This window comes from Chelonoidis abingdonii, chromosome 1 (assembly GCF_003597395.2).
Source record: "Chelonoidis abingdonii isolate Lonesome George chromosome 1, CheloAbing_2.0, whole genome shotgun sequence".
Taxonomy (NCBI): Eukaryota; Metazoa; Chordata; order Testudines; family Testudinidae; genus Chelonoidis; species Chelonoidis abingdonii.
The window spans coordinates 63,376,545-63,389,963 of NC_133769.1; positions in this window are offsets into that span (position 1 = coordinate 63,376,545).

A 13,419-nucleotide genomic window follows, 5' to 3' on the forward strand; every position below is an offset into this window, starting at 1 on the left:
TGCCATGCTATGGCGTCTGCCAGTGCAATCCAGGGGAAAAGGGCGCGAAATGATTGTCTGCCGTTGCTTTCATGGAGGAAGGAATGAGTGATGACATTTACCCAGAATCACCCGCAATGCTGTTTTTGCACCATCATGCATTGGGATCTCAACCCAGAATTCCAATGGGCTGGCATGACTGCGGGAACTATGGGATAGCTACGGGATAACTACTCACAGTTCAACGCTCCAGAAATTGACGCTAGCCTCGGTACATGGACGCACACCACCGAATTATTGTGCTTTGTGTGGCCATGTGCACTCGACTTTATACAATCTGTTTTACAAAACCGGTTTATGTAAAATCGGAATAATCCTGTAGTGTAGACGTACCCAAAGGCAACCTTCTTTGTTCAAGTGCAGTTCAGAGTTTAATCCTTCAATTTTATTCTTACCACTGAGATACAAACACAGTGAAACTTCTTCTGCATTTGTATTAGCTATAGACCAAAAGAAGTTCTTTGGAGATATCAGAAATGCTGGTTTCTAGAGCTTTACGTTTAGTAAAGTCCCAGATAACACAGCTTTTACTTTACCTATTTGACATATGTCTAAATCTTTCATTTCATTCAAATGTCTATCTAATGCTTCCATCATATAACACCTATATATGATAAGAAGGTTTAATATTAATCCTGAATTCTATTGTGCACTGGGAGTTAAAATTGATAAGTCTTTGGAGGTGGGGGAAATGATCCATCAGATGAGACAACAGAATTTGTATTTTCAGTCTTCCTTAGCACATACAGGGTTCAGTTTTGCTTTGCTTTAATGGGCACAGTAGCATCTGAAATGAAGCTTCATTAGAATGTTATTTTCCCTGACTTTATTGGCAACTTGCAGCTTGAAAGGAGCAATTTTTGAGCAGCCATATCATATGTTTGAATAATATGTTGACCTACTGATGCAACTCCATCACGAACAATTTAAAGTGTAATGTTATCATGACCAGCATGTCACTTTTCTCCAATTTCAGATATTGAAACAAAGCTTGCTTTTAGTGCTACTTTAAAATGTCCTATCCTTGTTATTTATTTGGGTGGTTAAAATAATAGCACTGATCATAGATCATTCATGTGATATACGAGTCTTACAAAGTTGCAGGATAAAATATGATTAGTTAATTGACACCAAAGGAGAAGTGTTAACATATTTCACCAGCTCAAACTGAAATAAATAAAAATAATTTAAGTAGCGTATGATAGCTGTAAACCTGAGTTAAACCATATAAGGTTTTATGTAGTACTCAGTGAATAACTTTACCTTGCCTTTAAAACTAATGTTATCTATAAAAAACTTGTACTTAGGATTATGGTATAACTTTCCATTCTACAATGAAAGCAATGACTTTATAAAAATAAATTAAATTCCCTAGAAAACACTGCTATGATGTTTTGCAGGGCATCGATCAGTTCTACGAAATCTACTTCTAGGCTCCTGTTTTTGAAAATATTATTCCTCCTCTTCAGACAAAAATATCACTATTTCAGTGGGAGTGTTGCCTCAGGGCTGATCTACATTAGGAAATTAGGTCAGTATAACTATTTCACTCTAGATTGTGAAAAATCCACACCCCTGAACAATGCAGTTAAACTGACCTCACTTCCAGTGTAGACAGCATTAGGTCAATAGGAGAATTATCCCTTTGACCTAACCACTGCCTCTTGGGGATTTCGAGGTGTAGGTAGCGACAGGCGTAGGTAGCGACTTCAATGGAGCACTACAGGTGTGCAGATGGAGCTGTGAACCTATGCTGTTGCAGAGTATTGAGTGTAGACAAGAACATAAGAATGGCCATACTGGGTCAGACCAAAGGTCCATCCAGCCCAGTGTCCTGTCTACCGACAGTGGCCAATGCCAGGTGTCCCAGATGGAGTGAACCTAACAGGTAATGATCAAGTGATCTCTTTCCTGCCATCCATCACCACCCTCTGACAAACAGAGGCTAGGGACACCATTCCTTACCCATCCTAGCTAATAGTCATTAATGGACTTAACTTCCCATGAATTTATCTAGTTCTCTTTTAAACTCTGTTACAGTCCTAGCCTTCACAACCTCCTCAGGCAAGGAGTTCCACAGGTTGACTGTGCACTGTGTGAAGACCTTCCCTTTATCTGTTTTAAACCTGCTGCCCATTAATTTCATTTGGTGGCCCCTAGTTCTTATATTATGGGAACAAGTAAATAACTTTTCCTTAGTCATTTTCTTCACACCACTCATGATTTTATATACCTCTATCATATCCCCCCTTAGTCTCCTCTTTTCCAAGCTGAAAAGTCCTAGCCTCTTTAATCTATCCTCATATGGGACCCCTTCCAAACCTCTAATCATTTTAGTTGCCCTTCTCTGAACCTTTTCTAATACCAGTATATCTTTTTTGGATGAGGAGACCACATCTATGTGCAGTATTCAAGATGTGGGCGTACCATGGATTTATATAAGGGCAATAAGGTATTCTCCATTTTATTCTCTATCACTTTTTTTATGATTCCTCACATCCTGTTTGCTTTTTTGAAATGCCGTGCACACTGTAATGGATGTCTTAAGAGAACTTATGGCAGGATGCTCCAGGATCTCTTTCCTGATAGTTGTACGCTATTCAGCCCCAATATATCATATGTATAGAAGACTCTGGAGATCTGGTGGTTGGCGCCATACCCCGATTGGGGTGACGGGCAGAAGTGAGTGAGTGACATCGTATGTATAGCTAGGGTTAATTTTTTTCCAATGTCCTTTACCTTACATCTAACGCATAAATTTCATTTGCATTTTGTTGCCCAATCAACTTAGTTTTGTGAGATCCTTTTGAAGCTCTTTCACGTCACTTGCTTTGGTCTTAACTCTCTGGGCAGTTTAGCATCTGCAACTTTACCACCTCATGAGTTACCCCTTTCTCTAATCATTTATGAATAAGTTGAATAGTATTCAAGGGATAGTAGGGGCAAAAGACATATCTGGGCTTCAGATAAGTTTTATGGAGGGGCTGGTTAATAATGGGATAAATTAATGCCAAAAATAGGCCTGTCTTGACTCATGCGGTAAATATGCCATAGAGATGTAGAGAATAGATTGAGCGAGAATCTGAGTTACTAATGAGAATCTTCTGGGTCTGGCTGTGAGTCTGCTCCACATGCTCGGGTTGAGCTCATGCATATTGGGGTGGGAATTGAATTCCTTTCAGCGCAGACTGGCAGAAGCCCTGGGGGTTTTTCACCTTCCTCCAGCGTGGGGGATGGGTCACTTGCTGGGGTTCTCTGCACCTGAAGTCTTTAAACCATGATTTGAGGACTTCAATGGCTCAGACACAGGTTTGATACAGGAATGGATGGGTGAGATTCTGTGGCCTGCATTGTGCAAGAGGTTAGACTAGGTGATCATAATGGTCCCTTCTGACCTTAAAGTCTATGATTCTATGATTCTGTTGGTCCTAGAACTGACCCTTAAGGAACACCACTAGTTACCCCTCTCCATTCTGAAAATTTACCATTTATTCCTACCCTTTGTTCCCTGTCTTTTAATGAGTTCTCAATCCATGAAAGGATCTTCCCTCTTATCCCATGACATCTTAATTTACGTAAGAGCCTTTGGTGAGGGACCTTGTCAAAGGCTTTCTGAAAATCTAAGTACACTATGTCCACCCGATCCCTTTGTCCACATATTTGTTGACCCCTTCAAAGAACTCTAATAGATTAGTAAGACATGATTTCCCTTTACAGAAACCATGTTGACTTTTGCCCACCTATTTATGTTCTTCTATGTGTCTGACAATTTTATTCTTTACTATTGTTTCAACTAATTTTCCCAGTACTGATGTTAGACTTACTGGTCTGTAATTGCCAGGATCACCTCTAGAGCTCTTTTTATATATTGGTGTTACATTAGCTATCTTCCAGTCATTGGGTACAGAAGCCTATTTAAAGGACAGGTTACAAATCATAGTTAATAGTTCCACAATTTCACATTTGAGTTCTTACAGAACTCATGGGTGAATGCCATCTGATCCTGATGACTTGTTACTGTTAAGTTTATCAATTAATTCCAAAACTTCCTCTAACAACACTTCAATCTGTGACCATTTCTCAGATTTGTCACCTACAAAGGACGACTCAGGTTTGGGAATCTCCCTAACATCCTCAGCCGTGAAGACTGAAGCAAAGAATTCATTTAGTTTCTCCACAATTAGTGCAGGATTGCTGCAAAGTGGGACTGGGCTTGCTTCTCTATGCCTAATGCCTCGTGGAGTTGTTTACACCTGTGAAAAATAAGCATAAAATGCTGCCACTCTGATTTTGTACCTTTTTATATCTACTTTGCACAGAGATGAATGACTCCGCATGGTACAAAGCAGTGGAGAATCAGGCCCAGATTGGTCTATGCACTGAAATGCAAAATAAAGCCTTTTACCATAACAATTTAGAGAATGATGTACATTCTCTAGGTGATCAGCATTGAACTTTTCTCAAAGTTTTGTGTTTTTCATTTTTGTGTAATTCTTTCACATTTGCATCCCTGTACATACCCTTGAGGCTCCCCCTTGACCTTTCTCCTCACCAACAGGATGAGCAGTCTTGTTTTTTTGTAATCCACACCAGAGCAGCGAGCATAGATAAAATCAAAACATTCCAAGTCATTCACAGTGGGGGAAAATAGAAAATTGGTTAAGATGGTGGGGGGAAAAGGAAATATTGCAAAATATGATCAATGCAAACAAGATATTGTTCATATTAAGACTTGCATATGGTTCCTAACTAATACATTATGCCTTTTCCTAACCTTACTGAGGAATGCCAAAGCTTCTCCGTATGTCACTAGGTAGCGTGGACTTGAAGCTTTCCTTCTGCCCCATGCCCTATAATTCTCAGGATCTCCTGGGCCAGTGCGGAGCTAGCTTAGACAGGAGAAAGAAGTTAATGGACCCTCCAACTTCATTATATTTGAGAATTAGGTCCATTAATTATGTATATATTAGGAGTCAGATTCTGTCTTTGGCTGTATATAATCAGCTACTGTTCAAAGTTAATGCTAGCCACATAAACCCTGCAAGTGCAGAATTCTTCCTTGATTGTGTAATGAGGATTTAGAGCATGAAGATCTTATCTTTCCCCCCTAAGAAAAATGTAAAATGAATATTGGCGACATTATTTTTTTTTCCTAATGTGGAGAAATACATTTTACTAACATGCCAAAAGGCAGCCATGTTCAGCTCCATGGTAACCATCTTTGATATGAAAGCACTTTAATACATAGTCTTATTGACTTCATAGTAGACATGTTGTGTTAATGGAATTGGAACAGGTTAAGGTAATAACTTATCAAATAAAATCAATGTGGTTTAAATGCAATGAGATTTCTTTAAAGGTTTTAAAAAAACATGCTTGTAAGTTTCCTTGACTTTTTAATGATATATAAAGAAAGTCTGAACGTGTTTTGTTGGGTATATTTAGTTTGGTTGTTTTTCAGGGAGATAATTTTTTTCCTTAGATATATTAATAATGTCATTCTGGTCTCCCCTGATTTTGCTGTAGGATTTGCTTGAAGTCACAGAGGAGTTATACTGTTAGTGTTCACGCGTTAATTAGAAGTGGTTGGGATGTTAAATGATTAATAAAGACATCCTTTCACCATAATATTAAATAAAACAAAGAAAAATATTCTTAAAGAGTCTAACTAAAAATCCCTTCCCTTCTTAACTGTTCTAATAACTTCAGTCTTTTTGTCTTTTTTTTCTAGTTCCTTAGTCATCGTGAGCTTTCTACACTAGCATTTATCTTCAAATTGCTGACAAGTCTATTGGTACTGATGTACTGATGTAGGGTGACCAGATGTCCCAATTTTATAGGGACAGTCCCAATATTTGAGGTTTTTTCTTATATAGGGGCCTATTACTCCCCCACCACCTGTCCTGACTTTTCACACTTGCATCTGGTCAGCCTATTCTGATGTACTTCCACCAGTGGTAGTAATAGTGGGAAAGCTAGCGTAGACAGACTATACTAACCATATAATATAATGAACCACAGAACAGACCTAGATGGCCACCACTAGGTCACACTGTTGCTACTATCTAGACAGCTGCACTGATATTAGCATAAAAGAGTGAAATTTTAAGTTAAATGCTAGTACAGAAAGACTACAGAGTTTTCTTATTTAAACAGAACCAATATTTTTAATGTAAAAAAACAAGTATGTGAGGGGAGGAAGCCCCCACATCCTACTCCTTGCAAGTCACCTTTAGGAAAACTACTCTTATCTCCTCCAAAATGATTCTTCGTGAAGAAAATAGTTGGGATTCCTGTTGACATTTGGTAAGTTTTTCATTGATGCAATAATTCCAAAGAGCAGCTGTTGACTGATTTACTACTGTTCACTGACCTGTAAGGCAACAATGTGCTTAGCACTGGCTAAGTTAGTTTAACAGGCTGGCCCACTTGATGTACAAGCAATAAATACTGCATGAGAAGGAGCATTAATGGGTCTTTGGAGTACACACAGTCAGAAATAAGACTCAATAATTCAGAGAGACGAATTATGGTTTTTTTACATCATTTGTCAGTTTATTCCAATTCAATCAAAGGTCAGAAACTTGAACTATCTTTTGTGATCTTTTAAAGTTAATTTTCTTGAAATGACTCACTGTTGCTGTGACTAAATGTGCACTATTACAGATGAGCCCTCTGTATTCACTGGGAAGGTTTCAGTATATTATTAGCTTTGATCAAAAGAGAGAGGAAAAGTGGTGTCTGGGAGAAATCATCCCTGTCAAATAGGGAATGGTATATCCAATGAGCATCAAAAGAAATAATTTATCCTTGCTTTTGACAGTGTCTAAGAAATAGATAAATAATCTCTTGTATATTTTATTTCTTATATTACAGTAGAAAGGATGCTGCTGCAACTGTCACTAAATTTTTGGGTTATATCTAAATTTTTAGTTTTGAATGTGAAAAAAACAGTTAAAATACTCCACCATAAGTTTATTATTAATTATTATTTATTTGTATTACAGTAGTTCTCAGATCTTAGTCAGGACTGATGTCCTATGATGCTAAGTTTCTGATTCAGGAAAGCACTAGCATTCATATCAAGTCCATCCTTATTTAGCAAATAAATTACGGACATGCTTAACTTTAAGCATGTGCTAAATCTCATTGACTTAAGTTTGTTCGTACCAGCAAAGAATTTAAGTAAGTGCTTTGCTGACTCGGGGCCCATGTGTTGTACAAGTACATAAAAAACAACCATTTCCTTCAGAATTTTAGTTTTTACCTTTTTATTCCTTAATGAGATGTTTCTCTTAGTCCTGAATAATCTCTTAGATTCCATCACCCATAGGTTTTTATTATGTTTACAAAGTGAGGAGTTTTCCTTTAGTAGCATAACAGATGGCTTGTCTGAATTAGACAATAGTGGTGTTCCAAGTACTAAACATTACAGCTAAGACAGGAACATAGGAATCTCCATATTGGATCACACCTGTGGTCCATGTAGTCCAGTATCCTGACAGTGTCCAGCACCAGATGCTCCTACAGCAATTGAGTGTGTTCACAATAACCAGATTGGCTTGTAAAAATACAGTGAAGTGAATCCATCCATGACTTTCCTCCAAGCATTATTGTACCCGTGCATTGGTGCACCAATACCACAGTTCCCTACACAGCATCAAGAGTAGCAGGTGCATAGCTGGCAGCAGTGTAATGAATACATCTTGCCTTAACTATAAATCACAGATAGCAGCTGGTAAAGACTAAGAAGAATTCCACTTTGGGAGTATCTTGAAATGGTTGGGAGCAGTGAGGCCTGAAAGAAGCCCCCAGTCAAGAGAAACAGATAAAACAACTCCTAGCTAGACAGGCCTCCCCATCACCACCATCCATACCCAAACACCAAATATCTTCTTCCCAGCTACCTCTCAAGCCTGCCTATGCCTTGGAGGGAGTGCAAGTAGGGTTTGAAAGTGCCAAGTAGATCTAAGCGCAGGACAGGGCCTGCGGAGTAAGCCATTATCAGGTCTATGAGGTCCATCAGGACCAACAGCACTTTTACCCTCACAACTTATCTGATGTGTAGTCTGTGGAGTCTGTGGAGAAGGAGTGAAGAGAGACCATACAGAGGACTCTGTCTCCTTGAGCGGACACCTCACAATGTGGGACCTCCTGTGACCAGAGGCACTGCAGCCTGTCAGAAGCAGCCCTGCTTATAGCACTCATACTTAGGGCCCTACCAAATTCATGGCCATGAAAACCATATCACGGACCATGAAATCTAGTCTCCCCACATGAAATCTGATCTTTTGTATGTTTTTACCCTTTACTATACAGATTTCACAGGTGAGACCAGCATTTCTCACATTGGGAGTCCTGACCACAGGCAGGGTAAGCATATTTCCCCAAAGTGAAAAGAGGACATCCCACAGGCTGGGCTGAGCCACACATGGGGCTGGCGTGAGGTTCTCCTCCCCGGAACCACCCAATGTCCCCTCTCCACCTGTGGCCTCCCGGTCCCCCTCCCACCTAGCACTGGCCCAAGCCCTCCCCAAGCAACTCTCCCTAGCCCTTCCTCCGGCACAGGGTTGGTGTTGTCGCTAACCCTCCCAACCCCACTGCATGTTCTTCCACACCCTGCTAACACTTTTTTTTTTTTTTTTGCAAAACTGTGTATTTGTTGAGTTTTCTCTTGCCAACTGATAATCAGTTGCCAAAAAACTTGGGACGGCTTGGACAGGGTCTAAAGAAGGGACTACCCCAGGCAAAATAAGACATATAGTCACCTTATATGCAAAGGGGAGTTGCAGTGGGTCACAAAGTTATTTTAGGAGCGTTGTGATATTTCCACCCTTACTTCTGTGCTGCCTTCAGAGCTGGGCAGCCAGAGAGTGGCTGAGAACCCAGCTCTGAAGGCAGTGCTCTGCTAGCAGCAGCACAGAAGTAAGGGCGGCATGGAATGGTATTGCCACTCTTACTTCTGTGCTGCTGCCTTCAGAGCTGGACAGCCAGAGAGTGATGGCTGCTGACTAAGGGCCCAGCTCTGAAGGAAGCAGCTCAGAAGTTAGAGTGGCAATACCATACCATGCAATTCTTAATTTTACGCTGCTGCTAATGGCAGCTCTGCCTTCAGAGCTGGGCTCCCAGCCAGCAGATGCTGATCTCTGGTGCCCAGCTCTGGCGGCAACACTGCCATCAGCAGCAGTGCAGAAGTAAAAGTAATACCACTGCAACCCTCTGTACAATAACCTTGCAATCCCCCCCCACCCCCCACAACTCCTTATTGGTTCAGGATGCCTACAGTTACAACACCATGAAATTTCAGATTTAAATAAGTGAAATAACAAAAATTATGATTTTTAAAATCCTATGACCATGAAATTGACCAAAATGGACTGTGAATTTGGTAGGGCCCTAATCATACTGTATTGATATAATTCTTTGGGAAGAAGCTCTCTCTTTTACATTTCACACAAACTATAACTTGCTTTTCCCTTTTCAGTGGTTCTTGAAACTTCTTCAAAGGCAGCTCAGAGGTCTAAATGTTCCTTGGCAAAAATTAGATTGTCATTTCAGTTCTTGTTTAGACATTATTGATTTTATATAACAAGCAGGTGAAAGTCTCAGTTGGGGAATAGTGCTATGTAATTGCTTCAGTGACATAGCCAGCCTGTACCACCCGGACAACAGTTTGATCATAATCAATATAATGTCTATTTTTTTTTCATGCTGAAAGCTCCAGTGATGAAATATGGAGATGGGTGATACCAAATATTCAACTGATGATATTTCCACTTTCCTGTCAACCTCTAATATCATCTCACTGGTAAGTGCTAACTTTTTAGTGATCTATAAACATTTTCCATTCTGTCAACCTCTTTGTGACCAAATACTTATAACTTCCTGAAAGATTCATCTTTTGAGGGAAAATATTCTGCCCTAAGTTGATTTTTTTTTTTGAGTTTGACCAAAATTCTTTAGTCGTTTAGGTTCTAGGAAAAGAAAGGAAGGGAAGCTTTTTCCATTATGAATATTCTAACCACATCTTTTGAGCAGGGTAACAGTAATAACAGCTGAAGTTTGACTTGGGTCTTCGCATAGGAGTCCTTGATGAAAAACAAGGGTAAACAACTGATCTCCTCTCACATACATCAGTGCAACTCCATTGACTTTCAGCAGATTGACTCCCAATTTACACCAGCACAAGAAAGCAGAATCTGGTCCCAGAGATTTTGCTAATTTCGAGGAGTAAAATTATTAAGGTTAAAATGTTACACGTGATGGAAAAATCACTTCTGACCATCCTCAGCAGATATCTGCTAAAAATTTAACAGTGATTAATAAAGCATTCCCTCCCCGTGACATCATATTTTCCCTGCCTGACCAGGCCAGGAAGCTCGATGTGATCAGGGACTGCTGCAGGGACAACTTGCAAAAGGGAGAGTGTTCCTTTTAAAAGCAAATAGGTAAATCATCAGAAATAATCTTCCTTAGCATTAGGAATAGGAGAAAATCAAAGACTTTGGAAAAATTAAAAGGGCCTATCCTATGATTCTGCAAATTCTAAGCTTTCATTTAAAATTTATGAATCAGATTGTTTGTCATGTTAAGGCCTCTCTCTGCTTCACTAGCTGTGCTACAGCATTCTAGCTTTAATGTTCCAGCAAACACACTTCCTCCCTATTGTTAGTTGAAGGAAAGGGGGCATGGCCAGAAAACCCCTGTGCTTCACTGTTACCTGACTGGGGTTTCACCCCTTTGGGGCAGTTATAATCAGGTGTAATTTAGAGCAGCCTTCAGGCTGCTGTACTAAAGTCTGGGAAATGGCCCTGCACAAAGTAGCTTCAAGTTTGAGAGAGTGTTAAGGTGACATTTATACCACATTCCAACCCTGAAGTTAGATTATGAAGACGAAATAAAGACAACATGCTTTTGTCCCTAACTGCTCCTTTCTGACACGTATAAAGGGCTTTAAAATATTATTTTAAATGTCTTCCTCTTGTGTCAAATAAAAATGAGAAATATCAATTCAATTTGCTAGAGGTCTTAGAAGACTTTGAAGTTCTGAGTAGTTATGCCTATGCATACAATTGTGTCACGGTAAAATTTAGCAAAATTCATGGAACACTCATGGGAAAGAAGGTCAAAATCAGGATATGGTCATGGCAGAGCTGAAGCCGAAGCCAGAGCCCCACTGCCCAGGGCTGAAGCCAAAGCCACAGCTTCACCATCCGGGCTGACAGCTGGAGCCCTGCTGCCGGGGGCTGAAACTGAAGCCAAAGAAGTCACAGAGATCTGTTACTGTCATGGAATCCGTGACTTCTGTGACCAAAATATATCCTTAGTTATGCTCTTCAGTTGAGAGAGGAAGAACTACAGCTTGTGCTAATTTCAATGGACCACTTCAAATCTTACTAGGGGAAAAAAGGAATGAGAGGACCTGCTACTTCTAATGTGAAAAACAGATAGCTGGATTAATGATACTGCTGGAACTTTAACTTTTTTTGTTTTGTGGCTATAGGGTTGTGCAAGTAGGCATACATATGTTGGGCAGCAGGGAAGTCAGGTATTTATTCTACCTGTGTTAGCTGCAAACTAATGGCCACCTCTTGAGTACAACCATCCCTGTAAACATAAACACAGTACATATTCAAAGCTATGCTTCTGTGATTTGCTGATCTTACAAAGGTCCTGAAGGTACTGTCTCCTCGATGTGATACTTCCAGTTCTGTTCAAAGACTACACCTGCAGGCAGAAATTCAGAGATTTTCTGATTTTTCATTTATTCTCCCAACTCTACTATAATGGATCCAACTAGGTTGGATATCTCTCTAGTATTCTAGATACCACTAACAACCAAATGCATTATTAGAAGGCTCCAATGCTGCTGCTATTTCATTGCGATACAATTCAATAATCAATAATACTATGAATAATAAGCTAGATGTTAGTCTTATTTTCTTTGCTTCCATATGGACTTTCAGCCTAACTTCGATGTTTCTTTGAGTGAAGTTAGGAGGTCTGAATGAATTTTCAATTTCAATTTCCTCCTTCCCACCAAACCTGGGGAATGTGACAAAAAGAAATTTCAGGCAAGTCTGAAATTCCCTAGAACAAGTTCCTGTCATCTTTAAATCTAACCAATTCAGCAATAGAAAATTTCTCATAATTAAGTGCTATTTAGTGCACTAATTCCATTGGGGATTGGTGATAATTATATCCCAGTATGATTTCCTCAAAGATATCTCACAGGCCATGATAAACAGCTGAGAAGAAAAATCAGGGGATTAACTGTAATTATAGCAAAATGGTTTGCTATTAAACTAATTGAATAAAAAGTAATTGGATTATGTATGATCTTCAACTGCTCCTAGACTTTAAATTTTAATTAAATTGTCCTACTCATCATTCAAAAACTGAATGGTAGAGCATCAATTATTTTTAAACTACAAAAATAGTACAAATTAGAGGGATCTGTACTGATAACAACGTTCAGAGCTACTAGTACTAAGATTACTAACCAGTCCTTTTTTCTCCAAATGTTAAATCACTGAGAAACATTGTGATTCTTCATTCAAGCAGTTTTAAAGTATTACTACTTGATGAGAAATCCATGAAAGTTGACTGAGAATCCATTCCTCTTAAACAATTAACCATTTTGCGTTTATTAAACAGAACCTAGTAGCTCAATTTTGTCTGGAACATTTCCTAGTAGTGCTCTGTTAGCTAATTCCTAGCTGACATTATAGGAAAGGTATTGAATTAGCTTTTGCAAATGCAAAATGCCAGCTATTTCATATCAGTTACAATCTTAGATATAAAATTCTACATTAGGGCATTGAAATTCACTGTACTTAAAAGAGTAAATGAATAATATCTCTACTAATTTATTTTATAGCGTGTTCCCTGCATGGACTCAAAGACCAGATGGTGTGCTTTGCATCAAAAAAAAGAATGGAACCAGCAGATGACAATGAGTATAACAAAATATTTTTTTTAAAAAAAATACGGTAGTGAAAGTACAGAATAGTCCCATAAAAGCATGACTTTTTTTTCAGAACAGAAGAACAGTAACACTATTTATTAAATGATACACCAGGACAAGCTCTCACCTAATGAAAATGCAGAGTTACTGTAAGATAATTCCCTTACATTCAAAACAGAGGGTGGACTTGAGCATTCCCGGGAGCACATATGTTGTGTGTGCATTGTGAAGTTATCTATTACTGTTCACGGCTACTGAAGTTTGTAAACTGAGCAGATGTTCTTCTGTATTTATTATAACAATATGCCGTGCTTTTCATTGATATCACTAAATGGTAAAACATATTTTTTAAAATTCTAAAAATGGTGATAGCTACAGAAAATTACTGCAGCTGACCTACGGTCCCACTCCTA